This window comes from Prionailurus bengalensis, chromosome D3 (genome assembly GCF_016509475.1).
Source record: "Prionailurus bengalensis isolate Pbe53 chromosome D3, Fcat_Pben_1.1_paternal_pri, whole genome shotgun sequence".
Classification (NCBI taxonomy): domain Eukaryota; kingdom Metazoa; phylum Chordata; class Mammalia; order Carnivora; family Felidae; genus Prionailurus; species Prionailurus bengalensis.
The window spans coordinates 56647951-56669062 of record NC_057356.1 but is presented as its reverse complement, the minus strand read 5'-3'; positions in this window follow the sequence as shown (position 1 = coordinate 56669062).

Genomic DNA, 21112 nt, shown 5'->3' with positions numbered 1-21112 from the left:
GCCTGGACAAGGTCCATATGGGGCTTGTACGGAGTGGGTCTCTGCTTGGAGAGGAACACTGAGAACTGCCCCTTGGCATAGGCCACTCCCCGGGCCTACACACCATCCCCTCCTTCCAGTCATCCAGGGCAGAGGGCCTTTGGTCTGGGGAGCTGTGCTTCCTGGGTGACGTTGGCAGCTTATGGCATCAAGGCTACAGCTATATCTCCATATGGACGCTGATGCTTTGGGGTTGGGGTCTAGTTGGAATACTTAGTTACCTTAGTTTAGCTTAGGGTGGGGGAGAAGAGGGAAGAAAAGGAAGGACAAAGTGGAGGAGAAAAAAGGGTCAGGAAGAAAAGGGGGAACCAGGAGTCACAGGAATCAAAGCACAGAGAGGTCAGATCCCATAGAGCCAGGCTGGGAGGTCACTGTACACAGTGATGCCCGTCATCTCTCTAGATGATGCTCCGATGACGGGACATGTGAGTTCCCAGTTCAGAGCCACTGCGCTCTCAACATCCTCATGGGTTTTGCTGCCAGGGTCAAATCACAGAGGAGGGTGTTTATGGAGAAAAGGCTTTTAGAGCCTTGACTCATTTTGGATTGTTTGGGAAGGTTTTTTTCAGCTCCATGTGTTTTTGAAAAAGCAGAACAACAGTCAGGCTGACATCATCTGGTGTTAATGGGAACACTATAAACATTGCCACTTAAAGTCAAGCCAAAGCATTATTTTACAAAATTATTTAATCATTTGTTCCAGTATTCACTAAATGGTACAAACGTCAAGGAAGTGTTCAAAATGAAAGAAACTGGTGTATTAAGGAATAGATGAATTTATGGCAATGATAATAATAACAACAACTCCCCCACCCCCCCACCCCCGGTCAGGCTAAGTACACAAGGTTCTGGATTTCTTCCAGGGGCTTCCACAGAGCAGAGGAATGTTTTTGCTGTTCACTTACACAGCTGAGCTGGCCCGTTGCCATGACAGGCAGCTTTGTTTATTTGGTTTTCACTTTTCCGCATGAAATATGGTCCTGTCTTGATTCTCCTGCTTCTGGGGCTGGGTGTTTCTAGCTAGAATCCTCTCTGTTCCTGTGCAGAATGAGTCCCTCCGCTGGTACTACTGGTGGGCAGCTGGCAGCACTGCTGGGGGCAGGGAGTCTGCACGCACATTCAGGTCATAGATCACAGTTTCGGAGTTAAACCTTTGTTTGGGGTAGCACTCATTTGGCTTTTAAGCTCGACGTGACTTGGTCGTGAACCTAGTGGGCTGCTTCATCTGGGGAATTCATGCACGGGCTCTGTCTCACCACCACCACCACATTACACAGTTCACGGGCACGCTGGCCCATGTGTGCCCACAATCCCAGCAAACGTTCCCCTGATGGAGGACGCTGGCCAGAGGCCCGATATCAAGCCGAGTGCCTACATCAGTGCTTCTTACATCTGCTCTGGGCCAGAATGACAGTGAGGGTGGATGGAGAAGACAGATGAAACACAGTACACGTCATAAATAAATAAGCTCATCATATAGTGTATTAGAAGGTGAAATGCTGTGGGAAATTAATATCAAAGTAGAGCGGGGTAAAAAATGGTGGGTGTGTGGGAGGAGTTGATCGTTCAAAATAGAATGGCTTGGGTTTCTTAGAGTATTAAACATGCAGCAATAAGTGACCTAGTATTGTACTCTTGGGTGTTTACCTTAGAGAAATGAAAACTTGTGTTCTCACCAAAACCTATACATGAATTTCCAAAGCAGCTCTATCTGTAATAGCCCCAAACTAGAAACAACGCAGATGTCCTTTGCCATGTGAATGATCAACAAACTGGTGCCTCCTTTCGGTGGAATACTTACTACTCAGCAATGAAAAGGAATGAACTATTGATACATTCGCAACCTGGAGAAATCTCCAGAGAATTATTCTGAGTTAAAAAAAAAAAAAAGTCATCCCAAAGGATTACATACTATATGATTCCATTTATACAACATTCATGAAATTACAGAATTACAGAAATGGACCACCGATGAGTGGTTGCCAGGGGGACGGGGACAGAGGGAAGTGTGTGTGGCTATAAAAGGGCTGTATGAGTGATCCTTGTGGGGACAGAGATATTTTGTATCTGGACTGTATCAGTGCAATGTCCTGGTTGTGCTACTGTACTATAGGTTTGCAAGATATTACTGCTACAGGAAACTGAGGTAATGGGCACAGAAGATCTGCTTTATTTCTTGAAGCTACATATGAATCTTACAGTTGCCTCACAATAAAAAGTTTAATTACTCCAAAAATAGGGTGGCCCAGGTGGGCCCACTGAGAAGGTGACATTGGAACTAAGATTTGAAAGAGATGGTGGAGACAGACATGCATTTATCTGAGTAGATAGTGTCCCTGGCAGAAGCCCTACTGTAGAAGTGCATTTGGCATTCTCAAAGGGCACCAAGGGGCAAGGTGAGTGAATAGGAGGGCATAGGAAATAAATCACAGGGGTAGCTGGGACCAGATCCCAAAGGCCCTGGTGGGCACAGTAAAGTCCTGGGCTTTCACTCTTGGTAGTCAGGGGAGTTATGGGTCATTCTGGGTAGCAGAGTGACATGGGCCAACTTCAATTTTAACACACCCCTTTGGCTGTTGAGTGGAGAATAGACTGTGGGGGCTTGGACAGAAGCCGGAAGACAGTAAGGAGGCCACTACAAGCACCCTGGATGACCCTAAGTGTCTCCTCTGCCTTGGCAGGCCCCGTCTGTGTCCTTCCTGAATGTGTGTGCACTTAAATGTTTGGTCAGGCATGCAGGAGCTTCTTGAAGAAGCACTGGCCCCCAAAGCCCTGAGTCTACACTGGTGACCCATGGAGGGAATATAGCATGGTTAAGGATGAGGGTCAGAAAGGTGAAGATGAGGAACCTCCAAGAACAGGGACCTTAGGGTACAACTTATCATTAAAACTTGGGGCCCATGGGGGGCGCCTGGGTGGCTCGGTTGGTTAAGTGTCCAACTTCAGCTCAGGTCATGATCTTGTGGTTCATGAGTTTGAGCTCCGTGTCAGGTTCTGTGCTGACAGCTCAGAGCCTGGAGCCTGCTTTGGATTCTGTGTTTCCCTCTCTCTCTGCCCTTCCCCCACTGTTGTCTCTGTCTCTCTCAAAAAGAAATAAACATTAAAAAATTTTTTAAAAATCTTGGGGCCCATGGGAAGCAGATCTGGAAGCCCAGTGGTTTAGTACAATAAAAATAAAAATGCCCTCGATGGTGTCCAGGGTGTTTACATGCGTATCACTGAGACTCTCAAGTAGGAATGCATTCTGCAGGACGTTTTAAGGACTTCCTATGTGTTGGGGACTGGTGTCGGTACCACAGGTACAGTGGAGGTAAAGCTGCCATAGCTCTTATACTCAAAGGATCAAGCTATCTGCTGGGCCTCTTTTCTCCAAAGTCTCCAGGGGTGGATCCTTCCTTGGTTCTTCTAGATTCCATTAACCCCAGGTGTTTATGGGTTGTGGGGTTCTGGCAGTGTCACTCCAATGTCCACTTCCATCTTCACATGGCCATCTTCCCTCTGTGTCTGTGTGTTCCTGTGTCTTCACATGGTGTTCTCCCTGCATGTGTGTCCTCACATCATCATCCCTCTTCTTATAAGGACACTGGTCATAGCGGCTCAGGGCCCACCCTAATGACCTCATCCTAACTAATTACATCTGCAATGACCCTATTTCCAAATAAGGTCATATTCTGAGGTACTTGAGGTTAGGACTCCAACATATCCATTGGGAAGGCACAGTCAACCCACAAGGAATACTGTGCCAAGAAAGAAAGAATGGTTAGGAAGTACTGGGCAGCTGTCGGATGGAGTCACAGATCTCACATCAGAGAAACTGTTCTGAGCTCATACTCACATGCTGAATCTACTTGCTCTGAATCACTCCCACTAATATTTTTAAAAACATGTTTTGCGGGGGTGGGCGTGTGCCTGGGTGGCTCAGTTGATTAAGTGTCCAACTTCAGCTCAGGTCATGATCTCGTGGTTTGTGAGTTCAAGCCCCACATAGGGCTCTCTGCTGTCAGTGTGGAGCCCATTTCAGATCCTCTGTCTCCCTCTCTTTCTGCTCCTCCCTTGCTCATGCTCTCTCTCATAAATAAAAACATTTCAAAAAATGCTTGGGTTGCCTGGGTGCAGTCAGTTGAGCATCTGACTCTTGATGTCTGCTCAAGTCATTATCTCATGGTTTGTGGGTTCAAGCCCTGCCTCAGGCTCTATGCTTACAGTGCAGGACCTGCTTGGGATTCTCTCTCTCCTTCTCTGTCTGCCCGCCCCACCCTCTCTCACAATATATAAATAAACATTAAAAAATTTTTCTTAATCAAGTAAAAACATGCTTTACTCAAAGTGTTTCTGTTATTGATTTCACGTAAAAAGTATTTTTATGCTCCTGACACAAGGGAATTTTTGTTAGCAGTGCAGTCACTTAACAGTTGTGCTGGCCTGAATAACTGGTCTTCTCCCTGTCTTGCACCCCATGGCCATCACGCTGTCTAGATGGGACATCAGTGGGGGTAGGTAAGCACAAACTAGGCTAGATCACAGAAGACTGAGCAGCCAGCAGGACCTAGACTGGCTCGAGTAGGCAGCAGGGAGCCATCTGGTCCTCAGCAGGGAAATTATGTGGGAAATGTAGAGTCTCATAGGTCTGGGCAGGGCAGGAGGCATCTGGAATTAAAATGGAGGTGAAAGGTTTAAGAACTGGGAACCATCCATACGCAGCTCCTAGACCTGGGGAGACAACGATGAACCCTAGAGCTCTTCTTTAGGAGAGACTGAGACTTAAGGAAAGATGGGTTGGTCAGTGATGGAAACAAGAACTTGCAGAAAGGAGAGCTTCAAATAGAACGAAAAGGTCAGTGGCTTCAAACTTCACCAGAGACAAGTGTGTAGTGATTCCAGGGGGGAAAGCCTTCCTTTCCAGATGTCTTATCCTCCTCAGGTAGGAATGGCTCTTTGACCTGCTTCCAGAGTCCTGGGATGTCTCAGTCTCCCCTGGTGGCCATGTGGCCTCTAAGACCAGGGCTAGATGTCTTCTAGGTCCTGAAGCCCCCCCCTTCCTAGGTCCTCATCAGAGCTAGGGCAAGAGGAATGGGCTGAAAAGGAGGAGTGAACTGGAAAGGACCCAGTGGAGGTGGTCTGGCTGGGCGCCTGAAATGGCCACAGTCCTGGTCCATGGGCGTACTTCTACTTTCTCCTGGTGCCACAGACAATTCAGCTGAATCCATTTAAAAGAGGAGGGCAAATATACAAATCATGACCCCCACATTCCCTCAACCCCTTGTAGGACACCATAGAAATATATATATATATATATATATATATATATATATATATATATATATATATATATATATATATATATATATTACGCCTCACTAACAACCATGGTCAGGAATAAATTTGGAATTCTTGAATTTAGACTCTAGTTCATTCGTATGCTTGTTGCTAAATTAAAAGCTTGAAATAATTTTCTGCTGTAAAAATACAAGACTATTGCTATTCAGATAAACAGATTTTTCAAATCAAAGACTTGAAATCTTAGGAATTATTTCAAAATGCCTTTTGGAAAGCTTTTCTGTTTCTGATCATAAAATGTCAAAGTCACATTATTGTGAGCTGTAGTTTTTCTATACTTGATCTTAGCCAAAAGTAAAGAAGCAATCCAGTTTTTCTAGATTTACTTTTACTTATTAGTACTCATTCACAGCTAAAATGACATGTTATGCTTTAAAATAATAAAACACATTTTAGAAATATATTGTATTTAGGTGGGATTTCAAGCTATAAAGGAGCAAAAAAATCAACAAATCCTCCTCCCTGAAAACAACTATAAAAGTGGACATCATTGTAAACAAACAAAAAAACAAGCAATCATTTCAGGGCTCTGAAAACTGACCAGAGGCAAACAATAAATTGAAAAACATAATCATGAAACACTGTGGAGATTCAGGTAAAAGCATTAGGGATAGGTGGCATTCTTGGCTGGGACTGCCTCCGCCCTTCATCCCAGCCCAATAAGCCTGGTTGTTCTGCCAGGGCAGGACAGGCCCTCACTAGCTTTGGAGTAAAGAGTAGCAACTCACAGCTAGCAGGAAATGGGAGAAGCCTGCAGATCTCCTACGGTGAAGGTGCTATCCTGGTCAGAATGAGCAATATAAGACTACCCAGAAACTGAATAAAAGATCTTAGAAATGAGATAGCCATTAAACATTCCACATAACTCTGGCCTTCTGGGAGCCTGTGTACATGCACCGTGAAGACCTGAGAGGGCCTGGCATTAAAGTAAGACCTGAAGTAGAGTTGAAATTGCCAAAATTGAATATGTCTCCTAATTCAAACACAGATCCATCAAGAGAGTACCGTGTTTGTGCACAACCTTTGACCAATCAGTGAGTGACCAGTAAGCTATGCAAACACAAAGGTGACCCAAAAGAAGCTAGGCCCCCAAAATAAAAAATACAAATAAGAATTAGAAAAAAAACAACTTGGCAGAATCATCACTAGATGCACACCGTTGTGTGTGTGTGTGTGTGTGTGTGTGTGTGTGTGTGTCAAACAGATCAGGTCAAAGCAGGTTAAAAATCAACAAAAAGCAGTAACAACTAAGAATCTCAGAGAATAAAAAGAAAATAGAATCTAGATTGGTTATGATCTATTATCTAAAATATCCAATTTTCAACAAAAATGTATCAAGCATGCAAAAAAAAGTCTTACCCATACTTGGGAGAAAAAGCCAATGGAAACTGTCTTTGAGTAGCCCAAATGTTGGATTTAACAGACAAAGACTTCAAAGCTGCTATTTCAAGTATGTTTTAAAAAACTAAAGGAAACCATGTTTAAATAATTTGAAGAAAATATTATTAAAGTGATTCAACAAGTAGGAATATAAAAAAAACAAAATAAAATAATTTTTAAAAGGGCTAAATGGAAATCCTAAGGCTAAAAAGTACAATAACAAAATGACAACTTTATTATGCAATCAGCAGTAGATTTGAGATATCAGAAGAAGGAATCAGTGGATTCAAAGAAGGGTCAATAGAAATATAACCTGAAGAACAAAGAGAAAAATAATTGAAAAAAAAAAAAAGATCAAGTTCCCAGAGACCTGTGGAAGAGTATCAAGCATGCCAACTGCCTAAGGGGAATCCCAGAATAAGAGGAGACAGAAAAAGAGCAGGAAAAAAATTTGAAGAAATAATTGTTGAAAATCTCTCAAATTTTATGAAAGCTTTAACCTATAGATCCAAAAAAACCTAAGGATAACCAATTAGGAAAAACAAAGAGATCTTCACTTAGTCATATCAAATTCTAGAAAGCAAAAAACAAAGAGGAAACCTTGAAAACAGCAAGAGAAAAACTAATCATATATAGGGGAACAAAAATACAAATAATGAGTATAAATTTCATCAGAAAAAAATGGAGGCCAGAAAGTAGTAGAATGCCACATTCAAAGTGCTGAAAGAAACAACTGTCAGCCAAGAATTCTATAACCAGCAAAATTATCCTTCAAAAGTCAAAGTAAAATAAAGATAGTCTTAGATAAACAAAGACTGATGTAAGGTGAGACTAAGAGACATGCCTTATAAAAAATACTAAAGGAAGTCCTTCAAGATGAAAGAAAATTACTTCAATTGGTAACATGAATCACAAAAGAAATGTAGAAATTAATGCCAGAAATGGTAAAAATATAAGTAATTATAAAAGACTTAATGAATGTACATTTTCTCTTTTACTATTTCTTTAAATGACATAAAATTATATAGAGCAAGTGTATTTTAGGGTCTACAACATATATAGATACGTTAATATATATGACACTAACAGCACAAAGGTGAAGGTGGGGTAGAGAAAAAAGGAAGCTATATTGGAAAAAAACTGCTATAATTTACTGGATTAAGTTAGTACTAAGCTGAAGTAGGTTGTAATATGCTAAAATGCATATTGTAATTCCTAGAACAACTACTAAGGCAATAACTAAAAAATATAGTTTAAAACTCAACCAAGGAATTAAAGTACAGTTCAAAATTATTTAACACAAATGAATGAAGTAAAGAAATAGACAAACAAAAAAAGACATGAGGCATATAGAAAATAGCAAAATGACACATATAAATCCAATCATTTCAGTAATTACATTAAATGTGAATAGAATAAATATCCCAGTCAAAAGTCAGAGGTTGTCAGAGTAGATAAAAAAGCAAATTCAACTATATGCTGTCTATAAGATACACACTTTCAATTCAAAGACACAAAAAGGTTCAAATCAAAAGGGTATCAGCTCTCACCACTCTTATGCAACACAATACTGGAGGTTCTCACCAGTACAACAAAACAAGAAAGATTAACTGAATGTATTATACACAAATTGGAAAAGAAAAAGAAAAACTGGTTTTATTCAAGACAGCATAATCAGTATGTAGAATATCTCAGGACAAAAGATTAATATACAAAATACCAATTTTTCCTGTATACTAATGAACAGTCCAAAAACAAAATGAAGAAAACCTGTTCACAATAGCATCCAAAGGAATAAAATACTTAGAGGAGTAAATTTTTAACTTTAAAAGTTCAAGACTTATATACTACAAAGTACCAAACATTGCAAGAATAATTAAAGATCTATATAAATTGAGATATATTCCATCTTCAAAATAGAAAGAAAGAAACAATATTATTAAGATGGTAGTTTTCCACAAATTGACCAACAGAATCCCCATCAAAATTCTGGTAGAATTTCTTGTAGAAATTGATAAGTCAGTCCTAAAACATATATGAAAATGCAAAAGACCTGGAATAGCCAAAACAATTTTTTTGTAAAGAAGAGCAAAGTTGGAGGGCTCACGCTACCTGATTTCAAAACTTACAACAAAACCTCAGTAGTCAAGACAATATGGTAATGGCACAAAGGTAGACATATAGGGGCACCTGGGTGGCTCAGTTGGTTAAGTGTCCAACTTCGGCTCAGGTCAGGATCTCACACCCTGCATCAGGCTCTGCAGGCTCTGTGCTGACAGCTTGGAGCCTGGAGCCTGCTTTGGATTCTGGGTCCCTCTCTCTCTCTGCCTCTTCCCTGCTCACACTGTCTGTCTGTCTGTCTGTCTGTCTGTCTCTCTCTCTCTCTCTCTCAAAAATAAATAAACATTAAAAAAAATTTTTTAAAGACATGTGGATCACTGGAACAGAATTAAGAGTTCAGAAATAAACCTTTATGTTTATAGTTAATTGATTTTCAACAAAGGTGCCATGGTAGTTCAGTTGAGAAAAAAATTGGTCTTCAATAACTTGCTGGAACAGTTAGATACACTTACGCAAAAACATGAACTAGGACTCTTACCTCACAAGACATATAAAATTTAAGCCCAAATGAATTATAGGCTTAAAAGTAAAAGTAAGAAGTATTAAGACTTCTAGAAGAAAATATTATAGAAAGTCCTTGTGACCGTTGGGTTAGGGAAAGAGTCCTTTTCAATACTGCACCAAAAAAAGCACAGTATGATACCAAAAGAAGTAATACACTGGACTTCATCAAAATTTAAAAAAATTTCTCTTAAAAAGATACCATTAAGAAAATAAAAAGAGGGGCGCCTGGGTGGCGCAGTCGGTTAAGCGTCCGACTTCAGCCAGGTCACGATCTCGCGGTCCGTGAGTTCAAGCCCCGCATCGGGCTCTGGGCTGATGGCTCAGAGCCTGGAGCCTGTTTCCGATTCTGTGTCTCCCTCTCTCTCTGCCCCTCCCCTGTTCATGCTCTGTCTCTCTCTGTCCCAAAAATAAATAAATGTTGAAAAAATAAAATAAAATAAAATAAAAAGACAAACAACAGTCTCTAAGAAAATATTTGCAAATTGATGTCTGATAGAAGATTTGTATCTTGAATATATGAAGAACTCTTATAATTCAGTAAGAAGTCAAACAACTCAATTAAAAAGCGGACAAAACAGGGGTGCCTGGGTGGCTCAGTTGGTTAAGTGTCCAACTCTTGATTTTGGCTCAGGTTATGATCTCACAGTTCTCGAGTTTGAGCCCTATGTCAGGCCCTGCACTGACAGCGCAGAGCCTGCTTGGGATTGTCTCTCTCCCTCTCCACATTCTCTCTGCCTTTCCCCCTGCTTGCATGCTCTCTCTTTCAAAACAAATATACTTTTGAGGCACCTGGGTGGCTCAGTTGGTTAAGTGTCCGATTTTGGCTCAGGTCATAATCTCATGGTTAGTGGGTTAGAGCCCCATGTCAGGCTCTGTGCTCAACACTTGCTCAGAGCCTGGAGACTGCTTCAGATTCTGTGTCTCCTTCTCTCTCTGCCTCTCCCCTGCTCACACTCTGTCTCACTCTGTCTCTCAAAAATAAATAAATGTAAAAAAATTAAAAATAAATTAAAAATAAAGTTTAAAAAATTTAAGTTTATTTATTTATTTTGAGAGAGCAAGAGTGCAAGCTGGGGAGGAGCAGAGAGAAAGAGAGAGAGGATTCCAAGCAGGCTCTACACCGTCAATGCAAAGCCTGATGCGGGGCTGGAACCCACAAACTGTGAGATCATGACCTGAGCTGACCAAACTCAAGAGTCAGATGCTCAATCAACTTCTCCACCCAGGCGCCCCACAAAATAAGTAAACTTGAAAAAAATGAACAAAAGATTTTAATAGATATTTCACCAAAGAAGATATTCAAATGATTAATAAGCACATGAAAACATATGTCTCCACAAAGACTTGTCTTTGTTTTTGCTTCTAGGGCATCCTGGAAGGAGGAAAGTGTTGGGCTACCCTGCTGTGCTTGAATGGATTTGAAGTACACAAACCAAATTTATCATGAGCTGTTGTAGTAATGATAAGAACAATACTATTATGTAATCTATTTATGCCTGGTGACCATGGCATTCTGCTCCAGTACAGGCTCTGCCATTTTCAAAACACATTGATGACCACCATATTATCTAAGCCTCACTTACCCAGTGGGTAAAATTCTCCCTAAGAAAGACCTCCCCTGGCCACCTAGCAAGCTCCTCACTATCCCTGGGTCACCTAGCTGCCTCCTCATAGCCTAACAATATCCCAGGCAGCAATGGCCTAAGTTACCTAGTCTGTTACCACAATAGGGTACATCTTGGTTGGTTAAGATAGCACTCCTATTCTCCTAACTCCTCTCTAGTTATCACTGTCTCTTTGAAACAAAAAGATATGTCATGTTACCCTGGCATGTCCTATAAAGAGAAGAAAGGACAGAGAAATGAGAGCATTTACCATGATTGAGCTCTATTTGCTAGGATTTTTAAAAATCAGTGCAAAACCACAGTAGCCAAGGAGGAGGGAGAAGTGTGGTTTATTGAGCTTTGCTGAAAAGAAGGAATTTCTCTCATGGGACAACTTGCTTAGAAATAGAAGGAGATGAAGTTTAGACATGTGATTTTCATTACAAGCTACATCCTTTCAGACAGAAGGCAGATATAATTGGATCCATTTCTATTTTAATTATAATTCTTTGGCTTTAAAGTAATCACCAATGGAAATTTGCAAGCCACCACAAACGCCGCCATTTCAAATTCCCTGGATTTTAATGTGGTCTGGATTTCCTTCGGCAGGGCTGAGGCTACCCACCACAACTGATGTTTGTCGTTGTTACAGACCTAAAGTTTTCCCCAAACAAATATAAACTGATCCTTTCTTTTCTCTTCTTTTCCTCCCTCCTTCTATTTTCCTTTTGAAATAAAGAGACAGCTCTTCTAAATTTTGCCAACGCTTTCCCCTACAAAAAATAGGAGAAACAAGACTTTTTGTGATGAATGACAGCAGAGTGCAGAGGCATAGGGCTTCCTTTTGTCCCTTCTAGCTGGCCAGAGGGCTTCTCCAACCTCTCTAGTTATCAGATTCAGGAATAATCACAAGTCCTGAGAAGGGCTTGAAATACAGTCAAACAGTATAACCAGCACTGTGAAACTCCTAGAGTTAAACCCCATTTTAGTTGTTTCCTACTCACTTTCTTAACATCAGTCTATGTCTCAAAGACATTCTTGGCAGAGTTGGAAGGGAACCCTGGCAAAATCAATCCTGAGAATAAGTGTTGAGGTGCCCACGCAGCCTCCAGGAGGGTCCCTGCTCCTGGGTCCCTGTTCCCACATTCCTGAGAGAGGACCTGTTGAGTATCTGAGGTCCTATGCCTGTCCTCTGACACTGGCCCCACAGATGGTTTGTGGCTTGTTGCACATGGCCTGCATGGGACAAAGGCAGGGCTAGGCTTTCTTTTGAAGCAAAGCAAGTAAATGTAAGAAGTGTGATCCATATTGTAACCAGAAATTTGTTTTAAACTAAAATTCAGATAAAATGGTAGCGAGTGTGCTCCAATGTTTTGCTTGCTCCATGTGTCCTGCACTCAAATGTTTTACTCAAATTCAGTATAATTCAACAAGTCTTAATAAGTCATGTTAGTGTGGAAGTAGTATGTTTGTTTATTTGGCTAGTTGGTTTCTTTATGCACATATATAAGTAAAAAGTGCGCAGGCGCACACACACACAACAAGAAATACAAATAGCAAAGCACTTACTTAGTTTACTTAACAAACCTAAACATGAGAGTTCCCCCACATCAATAATACAGTTTCAGAATACAGAAAATATATGAGTGAAAAATGCCAGTGTTAGTATTTGGGAATTAATCTCACGATCAAGAGGTTTTAGCAAATGAACAGCAAGCAGCAAGTGTAGATCACTGTATGAGCATGTGTGTGTCAGCAATTTCTGGCAATCAGCTGACATACGGCAAAAAAGATTTGGAGGTAAACCAAGTCAAACCAAGTCTGACATTTCCTAATGGTTCAAAAGATGAGATAAAATGAAATCATAAAACACCTCGTTCAACAACATTTTTTTTTTTTTTTTGGCTTGTGTTCTTGTTCAGACCAGAGGGATTCACATCCAAGTCAAAGTGGACTCTTTGTAAGCTGACTCACAGAGGAGGGATGCTGGGGTCCCTGCTCTCATCCTGACAGCTGTTCTCTCTCTGGATCCCTGGGCCTTCCTGACAAAGGCACATGGGCAGTAAGTGCTAGGCACTTCATTAATGGACAAAGGCTTATCATCATCATTGGTTTACATTCCTGTAATTTAAAAAAGGTCCACAGTGACTTTTCCTATCACAATCAAATCCCTATTTAGAGAGGAAAAATGAAGGGCCTTACAACCACCCTTCTACTCCAGACCAACACTGAATATACCCTAGGTTGGCAAATCATGCCAAAGAGTTTCACAGTTTTTCTTGCATCTTTCTCAAGAGGCTTTTGTATCTCTTTTCCTTCTGACAGGGAGTATACTGGAAGATCTTCCCCTGAAGCTTCTTATTTATGCAGGATTTTAATTCCTTCTCTCATGGTTTTCCAGATACTGTTATTATTTTGCTTTTCCTGGCTCCTGCCCCCAACCATATACCTAACGCCATGGAGAATTAAGAAGGGGCTTGTAGGGGCGCCTGGGGTGACTCAGTCAGTTAAGCATCTGACTTCGGCTCAGGTCATGATATCACAGTTCATGAGTTCGAGCCCCACATTGGGCTCTGTGCTGACAGCTTGGAGCCTGCTTTGAATTCTGTGTCTCCCTTTCTCTGCCCCTCCCCCACTCATGCTCTGTTTCTCAAAAACAAATAAATTTAAAAAAATTTTTTTTAATAAGAAGGGGGCTTGTAGAGGTCAAACAATAGCCTCCTAAAGATGTCCACATCCCAATCCCTGGAACCTGTGATTATGTTAGGTTACTTGGCAACACAGAATTAAGGCTGCAAATGAAGATACTTGTACCCATACATTGTATATGACAGCACAATAAGGAGATTATCCTGGATTATTTTGGTAGGCTAATGTCATCTCCAGATTCCTTAAAAGTGGAAGAGAGAAGCAAAAGAGACTTAGAGAGAGATGTAACCCCAAAAATGGTCAGAGTCATACACCATTTCTCGCTTTCAATACAGAGGAAGGGGCTACGAGCCAGGGAATGCAGGCAGCCTCTAGAAACTGGAAAAGGCGAGGAAAGAGATTCACCCCCAGAACCTCCAGAACACCTTTATTTTAGCCCATTGACACTGATTTGGACTTCTAATCCCCCAAACTTCAAGGTGATAAAACTGTGCCATTTTAAGCCATCAAATTTGCAGTTATTTGTTCCAGCAGCAATAGGAAGCCAAGACAGAGGTAAATACCTCACTGCTAGCCTTTCTTCTCTAATTCCACCTTGTAGCCTCATGGCTAATAGTCCAGTTAAAATCATTCTTAATTGGGGCGCCTGGGTGGCGCAGTCGGTTAAGCGTCCGACTTCAGCCAGGTCACGATCTCGCAGTCTGTGAGTTCGAGCCCCGCGTCAGGCTCTGGGCTGATGGCTCAGAGCCTGGAGCCTGTTTCTGATTCTGTGTCTCCCTCTCTCTCTGCCCCTCCCCCGTTCATGCTCTGTCTCTCTCTGTCCCCCAAAAATAAATAAACGTTGGAAAAAAAAATCATTCTTAATTTTGTTAGGTATTATGGTCCCATAGGAATAATCTCTCCCTTTTTTTGAGTGGGCTTGAACTCATGACCCTGAGATCAAGACCTGAGCTGAGATCAAGAGCCAGATGCTTAAAACCAACTGAGCCACCCAGGCACCCCAGGAATAATTTTTTTTAAGTTTATTTATTTATTTGTGGGGGTGGGAGGGCAGAGAGAGAGGGGGACAGAGAGAATCCCAAGCAGACTCTGTACTGCCAGCACAGAGCCCGACTTGGGGCTCAACTTCAGGAACTGTGAGATCATGACCTGAGGCAAAATCAAGAGTTGGACAATCAACCAACTGAGCCACCCAGGTGCCCCAATCTTTTTAAAAATAATATCCCCATCTGAGGGAAATGCACACTTAAATATTTATAGGTGAAATTACATGGTGCTGAGATTTGCTTTAAAATATTCATACGCAAAAACCAAATTGTGAGGACACATGAAATCAGACAATTGTTGATAACTGTTGAAGCTAGATGATGGGTACATGAGAGTTCATTATGTTATTCTCTTACTTTTTGTGCATGTTTGAATATTTCCATAATATAAACTTGAAATAAACTTTGTAGAGGAAACAAAATTTAAAATGTCCCACTTCATGGGTAGATATTTTATTCTAAGTAAGGTGAGGAGTTTTTCCATTGTTTTTACTTATAGTTTAGTTCATGAGATTCTCATTATTAACTTCACCTATGCTACAGAAGCCAGCTGTGGCTCTGGGCTCTCGATTTTTACATCTTCTTAAACAAGAAGAGAAGATATTAAAACTAATGCACACAATGGATACAGGGTTACCATCTTTCTCTGTGTGAAAAGGTGTTGAGGGCTCTGACAGAGGAGGGACAGCAGGGCCACGGTAGTCATGGGGGCAGGTAGACAGTTCATCCCTAGGGCCCGGCATCTCTCAAGTCATTTCTGGAAGCCTTCTGCCTCCTTTCTTCAGGTTTTGATTTGGCCCTCAAGCTTATAAAGAATCTAATCAATTCTAAATTAATCAACAAGTGTAATTTAATTAGTTCTAAAATCCAATTGTTTTCACACTTTAGTATCTATGAAGTAGGGGTATATTCCTACTCCTCATGATCAGTATCTGGGAACACAACAACGCACAAGATTTTATACATCAGGATCACCTTCCCACAGGATTTATATTCATCTCAATTTTTTGATTCTTCTTTGACATTTATGCAAGGCTCTGTAGTAGTTCTGTACTGCTACCATAACAAATTACCACAACTTCATGACTTATAAAAACACAAATACCTTATGGTTCTGGAGGTCATAAGCCCTACATATGGGTCTTACTGGGCTAAAATCAAGGTATCAGCAGGCTGCTTTCTTTTTTAGAGGTGCTAGGGAAGAATCCATTTCATACTCATTTGAATAACTGGCAGAATTCAGTCCCCAGAATAACCTCACCATCTCAAGACCTTAATTTTACTTGCAAAATTCTTCTTGCCATCTAATGCAACATATTCATAGGCCTCAGGGATTACAATATGGACATCTCTGGTTGGGGGAGACATTATTCTGCCTACCACTGCCTCTCCTACAAAATATTTTGCCTAGTAAGACAACTACTCCCAATACCTTAACGAGCAGAAAGCTTTCCTATAGATAGGGGAAACTGAGCTAAAACCATACGTATGCTCCATCTTTTGAATAAATAGACATACTGGGGGTAGCAGGGGTGGGGTGGGTTTCCTGGGAGATCTCATAAAGAATGGAAATCTTAGGGCCACCTGAGATGATCTCACAGCTTGTGAGTTTGGGCTCTGTGTCAGGCTCTGTGCTGACAGCTCAGAGCCTGGAGCCTGCTTCGGATTCTGTGTATCCCTCTCTCTCTGCCCCTCCCCCACTCATGCTGTCTATCTTTCTTTCTCTCTCTCTCTCTCTCAAAAATGAACATTAAAAAAAAGAATGGGAATCTCTGAGCTTGGTAAGCAAAACTTCACATTTACCTCAGACAGAAAGAAATCTTGGCTGAACCATATCTTTTCATCTGAAAAATGAGCTTGTATACACACACATATATACATATATTTGCACACTGTCCAGCATAGTGTTATGTCAGCACTTCTTTCCTAAAGACTCCTGCCAGAATCACCGTGTTCTAGAGACACTGCAAGCACATTATCTCGCCGCTAAGACCCAACTGTGCTGGTGCTCCTCCTGTACCAAGCCAAACATCCCTGCAAGCAGAATTGAGTGGAAGCCTTGGAGAGGCATACAAAGGCACACATCTTTATTCCAACTAGACAGAACCCAGATATACCTGGACCCAGAGTGGGCACTGGCTTTGCCACTGAGACTCTAATACTTCATAATAAGTTCTCCAAGAATGAACTGATAAAAGAGTTTGCATTTTCCATGATTCTGTGGCGGGACATTTCCAGAATCTATTACGTGGGGTGCTGAGTAGCTGGCTCTTCAGATCTTGTGATGAGAATGACAGCCTCAGCTGCATGTAGGGTTTAATTACATACAGTCATCACCCTTCTCTAGAGAGTGATCTGGTGTCCTGGTTTCATTAAGGATATTTGCAAAAGAGGAAAAGATAGCACTCCATGTGAAACAGAGAACCTATATGCAGCCCAGAATTGGACAGATATCAGACTTGTCAACAGCAACTACTGATATGAAGAGTCATGGAATGGTGTTTGTTTGTTTGTTTGCTTTTAATGAATAGACATGGTGGTTTTGAAAGTATTGCAGAAAAAGAGCTTTGAACTACAATTTTTTTATCCAGCTATATTATTATTTAAATGTGAGAATGGGGGCACCTGGGTGGCTCAGTCGGTTGAGCATCTGACTCTTGATTTTGGCTCAGGTCATGATCCCAGGGTCATGGGTTCTAGCCCAGTGAGAGGCTTAGTGCTGAGCATGGAGTCTGCTTGAGATTCTCTCTCACCCTCTGCCCCTCTCCCCCACTCATGTGTGCTCTCTCTCTCTCCCTCTCTCTCTCTCTGTCTAAAACAAACAAACAGACAAAAAATGAAATAAAGATAACCTCAGGCACAGGTTCACAGAGTTTACCAGAGAAAAAACTCTTTTTGAGAGAAATCTTGGAGTAAGAATTCTAGCAAAAACAGAAATCAGTACAGGAAGGCACTTTGGAATAAGGGATATAAGAGTGACTACATAATTTGGTAAAGTTTACTATTATGTAAATATGAAGTTTGCTATTGTGTAAATAGGCAAGAGCTTCCAATTTTCTTTAAATGTCACATCTTAAATATGAAAGAAAACAGAAATCACCTAAAAATAGAAGAAAGCCTTTAACATGAAATCTGGAAATCAAATAAGCAGTTAAGGAAATGAAATCTGGAAACAAAGACAATACACACAGCAAAAGAAAATATTTAAAAATACAATTAATATGGGGCACCTGGGTGGCTCAGTCAGTTGAGCGACCGATTTCGGCTCAGGTCATGATCTCACAGCTCATGAGTTTGAGCCCCATGTCAGGCTCTGTGCTCACAGCTCAGAGCCTGGAGCCTGCTTCAGATTCTGTGTCTCCCTCTCTCTCTGCTCCTAAACCACTCACATTCTGTCTCTGTCTCTCTCAAAATTAAATAAACATTTAAAAAAAAATTTTAATCAATATGCTAGATAGATATTACATCCATTAAATAAGAATAGGGATCTATAAAAAAGAAATCATTCAAAAAATTTATCTTGGAAATTTAAAATATGGTAGCACAAATTTAAAATTCAGTGGAAGGTTTAAAAGATAAAGTTGAGGAAGTCTCCAAGAAAGCAGAGTAAGAGACAGATACTTAGATACACAGAAAGATACAAAGACACACAGAAAGTAGGAGACACAAAGAATAGAAAATAGTGATTTCTAACTACACTACAAAGCTACTGTAATCAAAATAGTTTGGTGCTGAAACAAAGATAGATACATATATCAGTGGAACAAAATAGCCCAGAAATAAACCCAATTAATCTATGTCAAAGGGGGCAAGAATACACAATGGGAAAAAGACAGTCTCTTCAATAAATTGGAAATAAATGGGAAATAAATGGGATATAATGGGCAAACTGAACAGCTACATGCAAAAAAATGAAACTGAATAACTTTCCTATGCTATACCCAAAAATAAACTCAAAATGGATCAAAGACCTAAATGTAAGACTTGAAACCATAAAACTCCTAAAAGACAACATAGGCAGTAAACCTTAGACATTGGTCTTAGCAACATTTTTCTGGATCTTTCTCTTCAGGTAAGGGAAACAAAAGCAAAAATAAACAATTGGGACTACATTAAACTAAAAGGCTTTTTATACAGCAAATAAAACCAGCAAAACAAAAAGGCAACCTACTAAATGGAAGAAGATATTTGCAAATGATATATCCAATAAGGAATTAATGTCTGGAATATATAAAGAACTAATATAAGACAACACCAAAAAAAACCCAAACAATATGATTAAAAAATGGGAAGAGGACCTGAATAGACATTTTCCAAAAAAGACATATAGATGGCCAACAGACACAAGAAAAGATGCTTACCACAACTAATGATCAGGGAAATGCAAATCAAAACTACAATAAGATATTACCTTACACCCGTCATAATGGCTAAAATCAAAAACACAAGAAACAAGTGTTGGCAAGGATGTGGTGAAAAAGGCAGCTTTGTGTACTATTGGGAGGAATGCAAACTGGTGTAGTTATTATGGAAGAGTATGAAGGGTCTTCAAAAAGTTAAAAATAGAACTATCATCCAATCCAGTAATTACACTACTGGGTATTTATCCAAAGAAAATGAAAACACTAACTCGAAAAGACATATACACCCACATGTTTATCATAGCATTATTTACAATAGCCAAGATATGGAGGCAACCTAAGGGTCCATGGATAGACGACCATTCATAAAGAAGATGTGATACACACACACACACACACACACACACACACACACACACATACACACAGAGGAATATCACCCAGCCATAAAAAAAGGATGAAATCCTTCCAGTTGAGACAACATGGATGGGCCTAGAGGGTATTATGCTAAGTGAAGTAAGTCAGACAGAGAAAGAGAAATACTATATTATTTCACTTACATGTGCAATCTAAAAAACAAAGGAACAAACAGCAGAAACAGACCCATAAATATGAAGAGCTGATGGTAGCTAGGGGGTAGGGGATGGGCAAAATGAGTGAGGGGGAAGGGGAGATACAGGCCTCCAGTTACGGAATGAATCAGTCACAGGGAGAAAAGGTACAGCAAAGAGAACACAATCAATGGTATTGTAATAGCACTGTATGGTGATAGATGGTAGCTACACGTGTAGTTGATGTAGCATAACGTAGACTTGTCAAATCTCTATGTTGTACCACTGAAATTAATGTAACATTATGTATCAACTATAAAAATAAAAACGACAATGAGATATCAACTGACATCAGTTATAATGGCTAGTATTACAAAGACAAGAAATAACAAGTGCTGACAAGTATGTGGAAGGAACCCTTGTGCACTGTCTATGGAAATGTAAACTGGGGCAGCCACTATGGAAAAGAGTATGGAAGTTCCTCAAAAAATAGAAAATAGAAATACAATGCAGCAATTCCACTTATGGGTATTTTTTAAAGATTTATTTATTTACTTATTTAAGTAACCTCTGTACCCAATGTGGGGCTGAAACTCATGACCCCGAGATCAAGAGTCGCATGTTCTACTGACTGAGCCAGCCAGGCACCCCTCACTTATGGGTATTTATCCAAAGGAAACAAAAACACCAATTCAAAGAGACATATGTACTCCCATGATCGTTGCAGCATTATTTACAATATCCAAGATACATAAGTAAACTATATGTCCATTAATAGATGTATGGATAAAGAAGTTGTGGCATATATATATACAATGGAATATTACTCAGTCATAAAAAGGAAAAATCTTGCCATTCATGACAACATAGAAGGACCTAGAAGGTATTATGCTAAGTGAAATAAGTCAAACAGAGAAAAACAAATAACATGATTTCACTTATATGTGGAATCTAAAAAACAAAACAAATAAACAAAAACAGAAACAGACTCATAAACAGAGAACAAACTGGCAGGGGTGGGGAGTGGGTAAAATAGGTGAAGGGGATTAAGAGGCACAAATCTCCCGTTATAAAATAAATAAGTCACAGGGATAAAAAGTACAGCATAGGGAATAAAAGTCAATTAATACTGTAATAACTTTGTATGGTGCCAGATGGTAACTACTCATCATGGTGAGCATTTTATAAGGCGTATAATTGTCATGTCACTACGTTGTATACTTGAAACTAAAATAATATTGTATGTTAACTACACTTCAATTTAAAAAGGCATAGATATTAGGGGATTAGTCCAGGAGATTTAACATCCAAATAACAAAAATTTCAGAGAGAATAGAGGACATAGAAGGAAGAAAACTGTCAAAGAAATAATTCAAGAACAGCCATGACATTTATGGAGACTATTTAGAATCTCAAATTAAGAAATAAAGGAAAGGACATTTGCTTTCACTCAAGGCAGATGAACAGGAATGTAAAACAGGATTTTACACTCCCGCCTCAAATAGACAAACAAACCAAGA